This window comes from Capricornis sumatraensis, chromosome 22 (assembly GCF_032405125.1).
Source record: "Capricornis sumatraensis isolate serow.1 chromosome 22, serow.2, whole genome shotgun sequence".
NCBI classification, from domain to species: domain Eukaryota; kingdom Metazoa; phylum Chordata; class Mammalia; order Artiodactyla; family Bovidae; genus Capricornis; species Capricornis sumatraensis.
In genome coordinates, this window is record NC_091090.1 from 18,491,941 (window position 1) to 18,508,612 (window position 16,672).

At 41.4% G+C, this 16,672-nt stretch overlaps 1 pseudogene; it reads right to left on the bottom strand.

Annotated features, from left to right (window-relative positions):
• Positions 1 to 4,078: 4,078 nt before the first annotated feature.
• LOC138069689 (transcription initiation factor TFIID subunit 9-like) overlaps positions 4,079 to 16,672 on the bottom strand; it is a 133,875-nt pseudogene continuing 121,281 nt past the window's right edge.

Genomic DNA, 16,672 nt, shown 5'->3' on the forward strand with positions numbered 1-16,672 from the left:
TGGATTCACTTAATATAACACTGTCAGGCTTTAGTCGAAAATATATTCTTTGAATTAAATAAAAAAGCAGTTATCTAGGCCAGCCTTTACCAAAACCTCCGGATACTTGCTGTGAAAGATTGGATTATTTGTTTCAGCTCTTCACTCCCCTGCAGCAGGGATGTACATCCACACCTGTCCCTTTGCAGCTGGCGCTTATATCCCCACAGGACAGTGGGACAGTGGGACATTGGGACAGTGGGAAGAGTTTGCTTCCCCCCAAACTCCACTTTGTTAGCAGTTGGCTTGGCCAGTGGAGTGCTGTGGAATTGGTGTGAGCATGGTCTTTGTGTCTGTTTGTGTGTTTCAGCTTGCCCTCTTACATCCCTGTGATCGTCATCATAAGAAAACAGCCCTGCTGTAGCTTCCCTCTCTTCACTATGGGCTCAACGTAAAACACAGAGAACTGACCCAAACCTGATCTGCAGCTTGGACCTAAACTAGCCAAACTGCAGCTTGAAGCAGAGCTACCCTAACCAGTCCGCAGACCAGTGAGTAACAAAGGTAAATTCTTGTTTGTTTATGCTTGTTGAGTTTTTTTACTTAGCGTTATTCCAGCAATAGATGACTAACACACTGACCTATCTCTCAGTCATGTTTCCCACAGGCAGTGAAATCCATATGAAACCTAGAACAAACTTATTTGCTAGGAGAAACCAGTGAATATTGTAGCCATGAATCAGAATGGTTACCATCTTCTCATGGATTTTTCTCCAGTCTACCCCAGTCTTCAAGAATCCACTCTGAGCAGATTTTCTGAGCATCCTTTTAGTCAGATTAGTCTGTGTAGAATTACACAATGTGAAGGCTGTCATTTCCTAGTGGTCCTCACAAGTGCTGGATCCCAACAACTGAAGCCTCTATCAAGTTGTTATGTTATGATTTATACATGGGCAATAGTACAGGTTCCAAGCTGTAGAAGCCAGATTTCTTGGCAATAGAAAGCACTATTAAAATTCAGCCTTTACCCAAGAATATTAACAAGCTCTGATCACCAGTAGTTATGGTCCATTGCAATGTTCAGCGAGTGTCAGCATGAAATGACAGGCTGTCCTTTGTCTTCTCGAGATCCCCAAATCCCCAAACGAACACATTTTCTTACATTCCTTGCTCCATGAACATAGGTATATTTTGCAGTTAACATTACTGGGGTTGGCCAGACCTCAGGAGTCTTATTTCCTTACACCTAGATTTTTAGCTAGATAATTTTAATTGGAATCTTTTATTACAGTGCGCTCTTTCAAAATCTAAGGATATAGCTGGATATTTTGTTTACCAAGCCCATCTCAGAATTAGATGCCATCATCTTACTAGCAGAAAGTTCCCTAGGCCACCTTGAGCCTCAGATTTGTATCTTTACAACATGATCAAAGAGGCTTCCTACTTTTAATGCATCACATGAGCCCTAAATATTTAAAAATAATCACCAAGTACATAAAAGTCATGCTTAACCTTATAAAACATGTGTTGGCTCTGTTCATTTTCTCAAAGTTCACCTCCCCTTCTGTGCTTTAACTTTTTCTGCTTCCCACCCGGCCATTCCTTTCTTCCTTGAATCCGATTGTTTCTCTTCTGACTAGCCAAACACAGGCAGATTGAGCAAGGCTTTGTCACAAGAGAGATGTTTAGCCAGAGAGAGGAAACACTAAAGGGAGACATTATAGGCATCTTTTAAATTTCATTTATTTTTATTTTTTTGGCAGCATTGCATGGCATGCAGGGTTAGTTCCTCAAGTAGCGATCAAACCCATGGCCCCTGCAATGGAAGCAAGAAATCTTAACCACAGGGAAGTCCCTATGGTCACCTTTTAACATGTGATGGTCTGTTATATAAAAAAGGGAATATGCTAGAGAAAAAAAAGAAAGAAAGAAAGAGGGAATAAGCTTGTCCTCTGTTGCTATGGAGAGGATGTAGCTAAATAAGTTAGAACAAGTCATAGAAAAGAGTTGCCAGGGAAACTCTCCTACAGAAAAGAAATTGGGCTCAATTAAACATTTTTCAATCAATTGGTAATGTCCAGTCATAGAATAAAAAGCAGTGAGTCCTTGTCAGTAAGTGGATTCAAACTTTCCAGGCATAATAAACACATAATTCCTACGTCTCTGAGTACCTTCCGACTTTAAAATATTATGATTTGATCTATTTGATTTTCTGCAGTTTATCTGAGTGTGCAGTGCAGGATTACATCAGCTGTAGCAGTTTCATGATTCTGTGATTAAATGAAAAAGTCAAACAGAATTTGTAGTCTTGAGTCTAGTAGGCCCTTCTGAATACTCCTGACTTCTGTGGAAGCCAAATTGAAATATCTTACATAGTAAGATAGAGAGCCTTCTACTTTTTCGTATTGTGCTGGTTGGTTTTTTATTATACCTACAGCTGATCACCACTGTTTAGAAGCATAAATATGCATATAACTTTATGACTGGGATCATGTTAACTTACTACTTCCTGCTGTCATTTGAAAGGAGCTTGTTACTCTGTTTTCTAGTTTCTAACCACAACAACAATATTAAAAACAACACTAAAAAGCAGAGACATTACTTTGCTAACAAAGGTCCATCTAGTCAAGGCTATGGTTTTTCCAGTGGTCATGTATGGATGTGAGAATTGGACTATAAAGAAAGCTGAGCGCCAAAGAATTGATGCTTTTGAACTGTGGTGTTGAAGAAGACTCTTGAGAGTCCCTTGGACTGCAAGGAGATCCAACCAGTCCATCCTAAAGGAAATCAGTCCTGGGTGTTCATTGGAAGGACTGATGCTGAAGCTGAAACTCCAATACTTTGGCCACCTGATGAGAAGAGCTGACTCATTGGAAAAGACCCTGATGCTGGTAAAGACTGAAGGTGGGAGGAGAAGCGGATGACAGAGGATGAGATGGCTGGACGGCATTACCGACTGAATGAACAGGAGTTTGAGTAGGCTCTGGGAGTTGGTTATGGACAGGGAGGCCTGGTGTGCTGAAGTCCATGGGGTCGCAAAGAGTCAGACACGACTGAGTGACAGAACTGAACAGAACTGAACCACAACAACTTTGGGGTTAACTTTCTTTTAGTCTAGCTATATTAACGTACAGAGTGTACTAAGAGAAACACTTTCTATGTTGACTTTTAAAATCATGAATACAATTCCAAGAAACAAAAATAGTAGTGAAAATTCTTCCTTCTTAACAAAATCAAAAGCCAGATTTAAAAACTATATTTAAGACTTAAAGACTATCTAGATGCTTTAGTATGAGATTTGGGGTTATTTTCTTCTACCTACATGTGCCTTTTAAAAAATCCTTTGCTGTGATTGATTAGTGGCAAACTAAGTGTTTGAAAGAAAATACCATTCCTGAAGGACATTTTTCCTGGTGCAAAATTCTAGCAGTCATCATTTATTTATTGCTTTCAGCACACCAAAGACTGGTTTCTGCCTTCCATCAATGTTGTTGAGAAATCAGCTGTCAGTCTAACTACAGCTCATTTGAAGGCTTTCTTTTTCCTTTCTGGCTGATTTTACAATTTTCTTTTTGTCTTTGGCTTTGTAAAGGTACCCTCTAATGCACCCAGGTATGAATTTCCTTTATTCATCCAGTTTTTGACTCATTATGCTCCTTGACTTGGTGGTGTTTATCAGTTCTAGCAAATTCTTATCCATCAGTCTTCAAATATTGCTCCGTTGTCTTTTACTTTTTCTTCTTGAATCCAATTAAGCATCTTAGAATTCTGTTACATACTCTAAATCGTTTATCTTCACCTCGGCATTTTCTAAGGATTTGTTCATTTCTCCAGGATTCATTTGTAATATTTTTTTAAGTGCATGGATTGCAACTGTATTTTTTACACTTAAAGGCTGATGAGAAACCTTTACTAATCCTATTAAAGAAAATCCAACATGACACCTCAGTTGAAAAGTATGGTAAGCATATTTACTCATTAAATACTATTTTTCTAGAACACAACAGGAAACATCTAGCATGCATGTTTAATCTCAGTACAATAGATTCAAAACCAAATATATATGTTTACATGCTTCAAGGCTAGATTACAAATTATCCTAGTCATCGTCATCATCATCTTCATATTTTCTCTTCAATGCATTTGATGCTTCATTGGCAGTATTTTGTGATGACACCATGTTAGTGGTAAGAAGAATATTTTGGGACCCAATTAATGACAGATTAATTAGAACATTCTGAACTGCTGATGTTGCAGGAATTGATGCTTTTACAGCTGGGGACTGTGAAGTGGGCATCTGTACTATGAACCTTTGCCCTGTGAGGGACACTGGAGTCCCTACTTTAGTTGAAACGGACATGGCTTGTGGGGTTGGTGTGCCAAGCATGGGAGTACTTGGTCTGCTAGTAACTGAACCAACACTTAACTGTGGAACTGTCATTCTTCCTGTAGAAGTAGACACCTTTTTTTTTTTTTGTAAAGATTTAAGTCTATAATTTGGAGCAGTCAAGCAATACCTATCAGGTGGCAATCTAGGACCTAAGTATGGCTTGATCAATGGCAAAGGGGTTTGATTTCTTTGCCTTGCAATATCTAATAAAAAAACCTCTTAGGGGAGGAGAGGTGAAAGACTGGTCAGCAGGACACTGGCTTGCCAATCACACATCATCTGCGTCAACAGTAGCTTTCTTAGCATGACTTGAATAAATTTTGCATCATCTAGAATTGTGGTCACATACCAGGAAGCAACCTCCAACATCTGATTTATAACTCTTGGTTCATATTCTGGAATCCCCATACCCTTCAGGATTCGTGCCATCATCTGTGCATCTTTGGGCATGCTCTTGGGAGAAGCCATCTTGCCAGACTCCTTGATATTTGGTGGTCAAACTTCCAAGCTAAATCACACACATTAAAGTACTTCAGTCCTGATCGTGATGCAAATTCTTCACCTAATGTAGTTTTTCCAGCCCCTGGTGTACCAGTGAGTAGGATGTTTGGAAGCAACATGGTCCTTGCCCCGCTGGCTCTGGACACCTCTGCACACGTGCTCTACACCTGACTCATTTTTAATATTTTTGACCCATCTTCTAATTCCCCAAGTCTCTCTTTAGGTGATATTAAACCTCCCTGCTGAGATCTTATTTTTATTATTATATTTTTCAACTCTGCAACTGTTTATTCAGTTTCTTTCAAAAAACTCCAGGTCACTTTTTTATGGTTTCCAGTTCTATGCTATAATTTTCAGATTGTCTTTTTCGCTTACTGAATATACTACACATAGTTTTTCTTGGTAGTCTGACTCTAGTAATTTTAACATCTGCAGTCCTATAGCCTACTTTTATTTATTTCACATTATATTGTTCATATAATGTTACTCAGTTTCCTGTCTTATAATTTTGGTATCTGAATAATATTCTATTGATCAAATGAGTGGTAGTTTCCTCATTTATAAGACAGGAATATTCCTACCTCTTGGGGTAGCTGCCTTGCTCACAATAATTAATCTCACAGAGTATACTCTAAGTAATTACTTCTGTCCTTCTGTATCTTTGCAATGATTATGACTTTAAAAATTATGTTTATGAGTAGATGGGGTCTTAAAGAAAACATGGAGAAATGAAATAATTTTATTGGGTATTTGGATTCTGTATGTTAAAATTTTCCATTATTTATCTTTAAATATGTTTATGTACTAAACATAAATCATAAAAGTAAGATTAAGTTCCTTAAAGGTAAAAAGGTAATATTTTATATTTTAATGAACACTTCCTGTGTACCAGGCCCTATTCTAAGCTCTTCACATGTATTAGGTCATTTGACCATCTCCCAGGAACCCTCTTTGAGAGGTATAATTATTAGTCCTACTTAACAGATGATAAAGTTGAGGCCCAAGAGGGTTAAATAACTTTCTGTGGTCATACAATTAATAAAGGGCAAGGCCAGGATTCTAATACAAGCAGTCTGGCTCCAGAAATCAGTTTGTTAAATATTGGTATATGAAAAAAAAAAAAAAATGGAGAGGAAACAGGAAAGAAAAAGCAAGAGTATCAAGTGCACCTCCACCAGTAAACCTCATTATCACATCTTCTTTGACATCCCCAGCTCCATTCTGTACTAATCTTAGAGAACCAGGAAAAGAGGTGAAAAGAAAAAAGACAGTGTTCCAGGTACTATGGATGTGTAACAAGTCACCCTTCATGGCAGAAAGTAGCCATTTGTTTTAGCCATGGATTTCAGGGGTCAGAAATTCAGAAAGGGTAGAGTGAGCAAGGTTTGTCTCTGCCTCACAATGTCTAAAGCAGCTTTTTTTTTTTTTTTTTGAGTTAAAAAAAAATTTCAGATAAAGTTATTTCCATAATTAAGGTTAAAGTAAATGCGCTTCCCTGAGTCCATTATTTCAGGTGGCTGAGTCTTCAGATGGAAGACTTGAAACAGGATAGACATTAGGCAGTCAGCTGAAGGCTCCTTCACTCACTTGTCTGGTTGTTGATGATGGTCGCTGGCTGGGAGGCTCAGAGACTCTTTGTGAGGACCTCTCCAGGGGGACTTCCCTCAGAGACTAGATTGAGCTTCCTCATAGCCCAAGGTTGGCATCAGCCAGAGTTAGCACTTTTAGAGAAAGAGAAAAACAGATGGAGAGAGGGAGAGGGTGGGAGAACGAGAATAAGGCTGAAACTTTTATGACCTATCTGGGAACTTACATAGTATCTCTCCTACATTTGTCGATGAAGGAGACGCAAAAAGATGCAGGTTCAATCCCTGGGCTGGGAAGGTTCCCTGGAGGAGGCAATGGCAACCCACTCAAGTATTCTTGCCTGGAAAAGTCCATGAACAGACGACCTGGTGGGCTACAGTCCATGGTTTTGCAAAGAGCTGGACACGACTTAGCACACAGCGTGATTTCCTACCATACTCTGTTGGCTGACGTAGCCATGACCTCCCCAGTCTGACTTAAAAGAGGGACAGCCACATTATAAGGAAACTATATGAGGTGGGATGTGCAAGTGAAAGTCGCTCAGTCATGTCCAACTCCTTGGGACCCCATGGACTATACAGTCTGTGGAATTCTTCAGACCAGAGTACTGGAGTAGGTAGCCTATCCCTTCTCCAGGGGATCTTCCCAACCCAGGGATCGAACCCAGGTCCCCCACACTGGAGGTGAATTCTTTACCAACTGAGCCACAAGGAAAGCCCAAGAATACTGGAGTAGGTAGCCTATCCCTTCTCCAGGGGATCTTCCCAACCCAGGGATCGAACCCAGGTCCCCCACACTGGAGGTGAATTCTTTACCAGCTGAGCCACAAGGAAAGCCCAAGAATACTGGAGTGGGTAGCCTCTCCCTTCTCCAGGGGATCTTCCCAACCCAGGGATCGAACTCAGGTCCCCCACATTGCAGGTGGATTCTTTACCAGCTGAGCCACAAGGAAAGCCCAAGAATACTGGAGTGGGTAGCCTATCCCTTCTCCAGGGGATTTTCCAGGAATTTAACTGGGGTCTCCTGCATTGCAGGCAGATTCCTTACCAACTGAGCTATGAGGAAAGCCCATAGGTGGGATATGTATATGCCAATATACATGTGAGGTGGGATATATATTGGCAAATATATTCTGCCTGAGAAGGGATATACAAAAGTTCATTTCTGTGTTGTACTGAAGCCAATAGAAAGAAGAGTGGTGATTTAGGCAGTCTTTTTTAAGTTAAAAATAACAGCTAACAGAAAAATATGCATTTTCATCAAGAGTAATGGTGAATGAACAGATATACTAATTTACATAAATACAAATGACTTTAACAATCTTTATAAGTCTGCCCTGATTGATTTATAAACTACCTCTGATATTTTACAGTAGGACACATTCTGGAGGAAGAAAAAGTCTGATTTCATGTATCATGACTGGTCTTTATATCTGAGGACCACACAGAGTACATCTGTGGGACAAGGCTTCCCATTAAGCAGACAGATTATTTAATAGCAAGAGCGTATATGATGTGGCAATTTGGTTCTTATGTGTTAATTATTACACAAATAGACACTTTGTAGGACAGAAAATGCATCTTTTGTGTCACTGATCAACAATGACAACAAAAGATTAATTTTAAGAAAAATAAATATGAACTTTCAACAAACATGGTCAATGAGACCAGATTGAACATTCAATTTATGAGATGATACTGATGCCTATAACAAACCAACAGATTATGATATAATACACCCTCTTGAATATCAAAAACCCTGAAATATAAGAGAATGTTCTGCATTCACTGGCTTTACCTAAAACTCTGGGTATAAGGTCAGAGGCAAAGCCTGAATGGTTAGAAGGAGCTGACTGTGCCTTTCCACTGTATCATGGGAGGCATAACCAGTTCTGAAGCATCCCTACTCCAGTATGCATCAGATGAAGTGGGGGTGAATTTCAAACCAAAGAGGCTCAATAAAATCCTATTTAGGAACAAATCAATGTGTATTAAAATTAAATCCAAGTTCTCAGCCTGTGAAAAAACATTTGTAAGTTACTAGCAAGATTTTTCTTTTTCTTAAAAAAAAAAGTTTGCTTATTTATTTGTTTATCTGGGTCTTAATTGTGGCACGTGGGATCTTTTTTAGTCGTGGCATGTGAACTCTTACTTGCAGCGTGAGGGGTCTAGTTCCCTGACCAGGGATCAAACCCAGACCCCCTTCAGTAGGAGCCCAGAGTCTTAGCCACTGGACCACCAGGGAAGTCCTGCAAGATTTTCCTTAAGGAAAATGATCATAATTACCAAATTCAGAGGCATCAAAGCTAGACACGGACACAAAACACAATCCTATCCAAGGCAGATGGATATGTGGGTTGGACCAAATGTTTTATGGGAACTTCAGGAGATGTGCAGCTAAGATGGTTGGAGGGAGGACCGGGAAGAATGGAACTTCTTTTCTGGACCATTTCTCATGCCTGCCCAAGCCCTCCGGATCATGTGAGCTCCTTCTCCTCATGCCAAGCTTTTTGGCCCCTTCCATTGTGGTAGCAATACAACAGCAACAAAGACAGTTCTGAAGCAAGATGTAACGATTAGAATAACTATCTAAGAATCTCCTTGTGTGTACATTATTTATCCTCACCATTGGCAATTGACAAGTTATACATAGATCACCTGCTTGTGTTTTGTTTAAGTCACAAACATTTTCTTTTATGGTGGCGGGAGTCTGTTGAAGTAAGCAGTAAAAGAATATAGGGGATATAATTTAATAGGGTTTGTATAAATCAGAAATGAGTCCAAATTTCATGTAAAAAAAACTAGAGGATGCCTATATAAAAATTTTCTTCTTGAAGTAAGTGATTTTTAAATAATTTAAAAATATGCTCTTGAGCTGAAAAAACATGGATGTTGGGAAAACTCATTTTGCATGCAAAAGGAAAAAGAGATATCTGGAGAATGCTTATGTATTTTGCTGTCTTGTAGTGGCCCTCAGTTGCTGGACAGTTCTGAAAGTGTGTCTGTGGAGACACATTCAGCTTAGTGGCACATAGAGTCTGAGGCTGCAGTGCTGTGGATGCTGACAGGTGACATCTGCCTTCCTCTAGGCCAGGAGTCCCCAACCTTGGGACATGAACTGGTACCTGTTAGGAACCAGGCTGCACAGCAAGAGGTGAATGGCAGGTAGAATGAAACCATCACCCCCTCTCTGTGCCTCCCCATCTAAGGGAAAATTGTCTTCCACAAAACAAGCCCCTGGTACCAAAAAGGTGGGGGACCACTGCTCTAGGGCATCCTGGAGTTCTTGGCTGACTCTCTACTGGAGGACAGAAGAAGCTTGCTATCCTTTGTGGAGCAAACTTGGAAAATGACATTATATGACCAGCTCACTCATAGTTAACATGGACGGAACACATTAGGTGGGTCCCTTCCCTTGTCTGATGGTGGAACTGATGGCCCACTCCAATTCTCTCTCCCTTAGCCATATTATGTGATTTGGAGCATGACTGCAGTTGTTGACACAGCAGTCTTCTTACCACACTGCAGGGGGATGCCACTCCCTGCCCGGGATCATCAGAACATATTCTCTGTGTTCCTACTTCTTGATGGCTGCTACTTTTACTCCTCCTCAGTGGCTTTCAAAGGCCTCATTATCCATTTGCCAATCTCAGCCAATAATCTCCTTCCCTCCGGCCACAGAGTTTAGAGAGCTGCCTTGCTCGCTCGAATCACGTGTCAGGCCCACCTCCAGCTCCTGCATCCATATTTCCGTGTAGGGAGGTTGTTTATGAAAGGCCAAGGGGCCTGTTTCGTTTCTCCATTGTCTGGAGTGCACCATCAGTGCATGGAATTATGCAACATATTCATGGCTCCTGAAAATAATGCTTACTGTGTCTCTTGGAAAATCAGGATAAAATTCACTTCAAATAAGATGACCAATGTGAACTTAAAAAAGAAACCCACAAGAACTCACTTTTTGAAACAAAACAGAAGCTTTTTTGGCCTGAGCAATGTCCTCAAGTTTATTTCCAGTAAAGGATCATTACAGAGACAAATAGCCCAACAGTTACTGTTACCGGATGCAAGATGGTGTGCCCAATGTACAGAGGGACCAAACAAAATGAAAGATTGGATTCTGGAGTAGAGAAAAGTTTATTGCAGGACACGCAAGCAGAAAGGGTGACTTGTGACCCCTCAACCCCAAACTTCTTGAAATGTTTCAACACAGCGTTTTTTATTGGCAAAGAATTTATTTTTTAAAAATTTATGTTTAATTGGAGGATAATTGCTTTACAATTTTGTGTTGATTTCTGCTGCACAACAACATGAATCAGCCACAAGGATACATATATCTCCTCCATCTTGAGCCTCCCTCAAGAGCACGAAGCTGAGTTCCCTGAGTTTTATAGTATCTGCAAAGCATTTTTAAAGGTAAGGTGAAGGAGGGGTGTGGTTAGTCGTTAAAGACTTCTCTGGTCGAAATCTTTTGTTCTTGCTACCATCAGCTTCCAGTGTTCCTATAAACCTCTAACAAGACAAATGTTATTCTCTTTTCAGCAACTTTTAATCTCTGTAAAAATGGAAAAGTGTTACCCTCTTCAAAGAATGGACTGTCGTATATGTTTCAGGCTATGGGCTGCGTTCTTTTTTTTTAATATTTATTTTTGTTTGTTTGGCTGTGCCAGGTGTTAGTTGCCACCATTTCTGCCTACCCCAGAATCCATATGCTGAAAAGGTATAGCCTCTGTAAGACCAGACTGCAAACTTCTTGAAATCAGCTCCTAAAACTTAAATTCCCTTACAATCTCAAGAATGTTTAACACATCATCATGTGTAGGGTAGGTCCTCAGATATTGTTCACTTGGCCATGGTTCAGCTTCCAGTTATGTGACGTAAGATAAACATTGGATAATACAGGCTGGGTTAAATTACCTCTACATATTAGCTCTGACATTTATAAGCGGAATTTCTAAGGTCTTGAGCTACTGGAAAAATATACAAACTATAGGGCAATTCCTTCCTATCATCACACAAATAGTGAAATACTCTCTAGGGAAGTTGACCTTCATTAGGTTGCTCACATTAGTTGAAAATGTATTTCAACTGAGCTTGAACCCTCACTTGAACATTCTTCTTAGAGGATTTCAGCCGCTCTTCGAGTTTCAGCTACCTCCTTAAAAGTGGATGATTCTCGAACGCTTTCCAACTCCTATCCCTTTCAGGATCTCTAGAATACTCATTCAACTCTTCATTGGAAATCTTCACCGGGCATTCAAAAGCCAGCTAAAAATTAACATGTGCAAAGCTAAACTCTAAATCTGCTTTTCCTATTTCAAATATTATTTTATAACATTATCCTCCCTAATGGACCCTAGCTAGAAACCTAGGCGTCATCCTTGACTTTTTCTTCAATCTTACTCTCCGGAGATACAGTGAGTTGCCATATCCCATCTTGTTTGCTTTCTTAGCTCATTTTCTTTTTCACAGTTTTTTTGAGATTTAATTTACATTTCATAAAATTCACTCACTTTAAATAGGTCCTTCAATGTGTCTCAATAAATGCATCGAGTTGGGCAACTGTCGTCACAATTTGGTTTTAAAACACTTCCGTTATGCTGAAAAGTTCTCTGCCCCTCTCTGCACTCCCACCCTGGCCTCAAACAACCGCCTATCTCTTTCTACAGTTGTGCCTTTTCTAAAAATCCCAGATAAATGGAATTACACAATAGGAAGTCTTTGTATCTGGCTTATTTCACTTCCCATGATGTTTTTGAGATCCGCTGGTGTTGCATGTAGCAGTAGCTTGTTCCTTTGTTGTTTTGTTCAGTTGCTCAGTTATGTCCGACTCTCTGCAACCTCCTGGACTGTAGCAGACCAGGCTTCTCTGTCCTTCACAATCTGTGGAGTTTGCTCAAATTCATATCCACTGAATCAGTGATGTCATGCAATCATCTTATCCTCTGTTGATCTCTTCTCCTTCTGCCTTTAATCTTTCCCAACATCGGGGTCTTTTCCAATGAGTCAGGTCTTCTCATCAGGTAGTCAAAGTATCGGGGCTTCAGCAGTTCCTTTTATAGTTAATAGTATTCCATTTTATGAGTATACCATAGTTTGCTTATTTATGGACATTTGATTGCTTTTCCAGTTTTTGGCTATTGTGGCTAATATTGCTAAGAATATGCTCATACAAGTCTTAGTGTGGATGCAGGTTTTTGTTTCTCTTGGGTAGAGATCTAGAACTGGAATTGCTGGTTTATATGATGAGTATATGCTTAACTTTTAAAGGAACTGCTGTAGTTTTACAAACTGGATACTCTATTTTACAAACCACCATCAGCGTATTTAGGTTCCAGTTTTTCTGTATCCTCATCAACTTGGAATTGTCCATCTTTTAATAGTTGATATTTTATTCAGCCACTAAGTCATTTCCAACCCTCTGTGACCCCATGGAGTCCGCCAGGCTCCTCTGTCCATGGGATTCTCCAGGCAAGAAGACTGAAGTGGATTGCCATTTCCTTCCAGATCAGGGATCAATCAAACCCATGTCTCCTGCATTGGCAGGTGGGTTCTTTACCGCTGAGCCACCGGAGAAGCCATCTTTTAACAGTAGCCATTCTAATAGGAGTAGCAGCACATTTCATTATCATTTATTTTATATTTTCCCAAGGACTAACGATGTTGAACATCTTCTAATGAAATTTGCATCCATTTATCTTCCTTGGTAAGGTATCAATATCATTTGCTTTTTCTTTGTTGAGTTGTTTGTCTCTTGTTATAGAGTCATAGAAGTTCTTTGTACTTCCTGGATATGAATCTTTTATTGGATATATGTTTTGCCAATATTTTCACAGAGTCTGTGACTTGCCTTTTCATTTTCTTCATGGTGTCTTGGCTGGATGGCATCACGGACTCGATGGATGTGACTCTGATTGAACTCTGGGAGATGGTGATGGACAGGGAGGCCTGGCGTGCTGCAATTCATGGGGTCGCAAAGAGTCGGACATGACTGAGCGACTGAACTGAATTGTTGGTGTCTTTTGAAGAGCCAACATTTAGGTTCTTAACTTTTGAATGTGGCTCATGCCTCTCTTCCCAGAGCCACTTCTTTCAGCTCAGCTCTTTTCTATTCATGGCTGAATTTTTGTAGTAGCCTACTGACTAGTCTCTTTATCTCCCCATTGCATTTTCTAAAATGACCTTTGCTTTCAGGACTAAATAGAAGTTCTGTAGCCACACATATGTGACAACTATAGAGGGATGCCCCTCACAATGCTTCCCAAACAACCTGCTGCAGAGAGCATGGTGACTGGCAGGGTCCAGCCACGAGAGCTGTGGATCCGCCACAGCACTCACTCCAGGGACACTCTTGCTCCAAACCGCACAAGACAGTGACTGAACTCAATGCAAGACTCTGCTAACAAGCGACCCCTGCTGAGGAGCTCCTAGTCAGCTTTGCCAAGACTTTCTCAGGGTTTTGCTGCAGTCTCTGGAGCTTTTCCAACCCAATTTCTTCATTCCTCATTTTTTTTTAAATTTTCTAAGTTTCATTGTGAATTGTTCCCTTTTTTTGAGTCTATATTGAATTTGTTGGACTTCCCAGGTGGTGCAGTGGTAAAGAATCCTCCTGCCAATGCAGGAGAGGCAAGAGGTGGGGTTTCAACCCCTGGGTAAAGAAGATGCCCTTGGAATAGGAAATGGCAACCCACTTCAGTATTCTTGCCTGGAAAATTCCATGTGTAGAGGAGCCTGGAGGGCTACAGTCCATGGGGTCACAAAGAGTTAGACATGACTAAGCACACACACTGAATTTGTTACCACATCCCTTCTGTCTTATGTTTTACTTTTTTTGGCCATGAGGCATGTGGGATCTTAGTTCCCTGACCAGGGATCAAACCCGAAACCCCTGCCTTGGAAGCTGAAGTATTAACCATTGTGAAAGGTCAGGGCGAGGTCAGGACGAAAGGTCAGGGAAAGGTCAGGGGTGCTGAGGCATGCCTGGGCATGTCGGGACATGCCCCGGCAGAGGGCGCTGCAGACACACCCCGGAGACGGGCTGGCAACCAAGCCGACCAATCAGGAGCTGACACGGAGCCCTCGCCGTCCAATCAGGAACCGACATGGAGCCCTTGAACACCAATCACCGCTGAGCCCGCGTTTTCTTCCTTATATGGGAGCCCCGGCCGGGCTATAAAACCCCTTCCCCACACCTCACACCTCGCAGACTCCACAGACTCCCTTTACCCCGCAGACTCCCTTTGCTTCGCAGACCCGCCTCGCTCCCCTGCTTACCCGCCCCCGGGAGTTCTGCCCGAGAGCGACCGCCCAATAAAAGGCCCTGTTCAACGGTCCATAGGGGCGTTTCTTACACATTGGACTGCAAAGAAGTCCTCTTCCTTCCTTCTTTCCTTTCGCAGGTGTCAAACCTACATCACAATCTGAAGGCTCTTCTGGCCGTCTCCTATTTCCTCTCCCTTTATCCTTCTTGGTGTTTTTCTCAATAAACCTCTCACATGTCTAGTCCTATCTTGGCATCTGCTTCTCAGTAACCCAACTGCCACAACAGGCAAGGCCATTCCTGATCCAGTCCCCACTGTAATCTTGCTGACTCCTCAGTTGTTAGTGAACTTGTGTCTTCTTCCAGTTCACGATGACTATAGAAGGAACCGGAGTGTCTTCTGCCAGTTTGCTCTCTTTTGTTCAGACTTCTGAAGCAGCAGAAGGAAAATCCATTTGCCATAGTAGAAAGGCTATGATAATGTGCTGAGGAAGACTTATTTGAGTAATGTTAGGCAGGAAGTTAGCCATGAGCAACAAGAGGTGGCCCCATTGACTGAATGTGGAATAACCCCTAATCTCAAGCTATTTGGCAACCCCTTCCCAAACACATACCCCATCAGTACTCCAAAATGGTCAAGGGACTGGAAAAAAACCCCACAGGCTGACTGGAGAGATTTTCTCCACTCTGGCACATCTGCACACCTCATGCTAGCATGTCCTTAGATAACCTTTGGTGGCCATCAGTTCAGTTCAGTCGCTCAGTCGTGTCCGACTCTTTGCGACCCCATGAATTGCAGCACACCAGGCCTCCCTGTCCATCACCAACTCCCGGAGTTCACTCAGACTCACGTCCATATAGGGTTCATTAAGTGTTCATAAATATCCTACAAATGCATACATATAATTATAACAAACTGAATTATGGGAAGGACATGTGCAGTAGAGCCTCTTCTAATGCAAACTGCAGCTTTCAATTAAGACTGTCAATCAACAGCCTCCTGGATTATACAAAAGAACCTTGCCTTAAAAACCCTACACCCCAGATCTCCCCAAGGCCATTGGCTTCCTTGGCCTGGCCCGCCTCTCTCTTGAGATGTTCTCTCTATTCTCTCTTTACCTTCAATAAACTCTCCTGCAACAGGTAAAACCTCAGATTCTGTTTTGCATTCTTACCAAGAACTGAGGCCCACAGGAGGAGGGGTCTCCAGACTCTCTTCCGCTAACAGTAAGAAGAGCAGGAACTCCAAAGAAAATTCAACCCTTCTAAAGAACGTGTACCCTCAACACCTTTTGAGCTGTGGATGTTGGAGGAAGGAAAAAAAACCCTTTTCAATAGGGAGTTATTCTCCTTGTACCCATAAATAAATTCACTCTTCCTTGCAAAACCCAATGCTTCTGACAGTGCTCAAATGTGCTGTTAGAGGGGTTTTGTCAGTAGTGAGAGACAGCAGGCAGGCATGCTGAATTTATCATCGCAGGAATCTCATGGGGCTCTTAAAAGGTTGCAGGGCTCTGGGTCCCAATCCAAACCTCCTACACTAGATTTTCCAGAGAAGGGCACTGGGAAGAGTACTTTGGACAAATGCCCCATTACAGTGTTTGAAAAATACTGGTAGAGTGATTAAGATTACAAGTACTAAACCTAGCCTGATTAGTTTGATTCTCTGGCTTTTTCTAGCTGTGTAATCTTGGACAAGCTCCTTTGTTTTCTCATCTGTGAGATGCTATAATGAACCGTACTTCTCGTATTGGTTTCTGTGAACACACAAAGAGCTAATGGTTTTGGTATGTGTAGGACAGTGTCTGTTGTTTGTGGTTTAGTTGCTAAATCGTGCCTCACTCTTTTTGTGACTCCATGGACTGTAACCTGCCAGACCCCTCTGTCCATGGAATTTCCCAGGCAAGAATATTGAAGTTGGTTGCCATTTCCTTCTCCGGTGGTGGCGGGGGTGGGGGG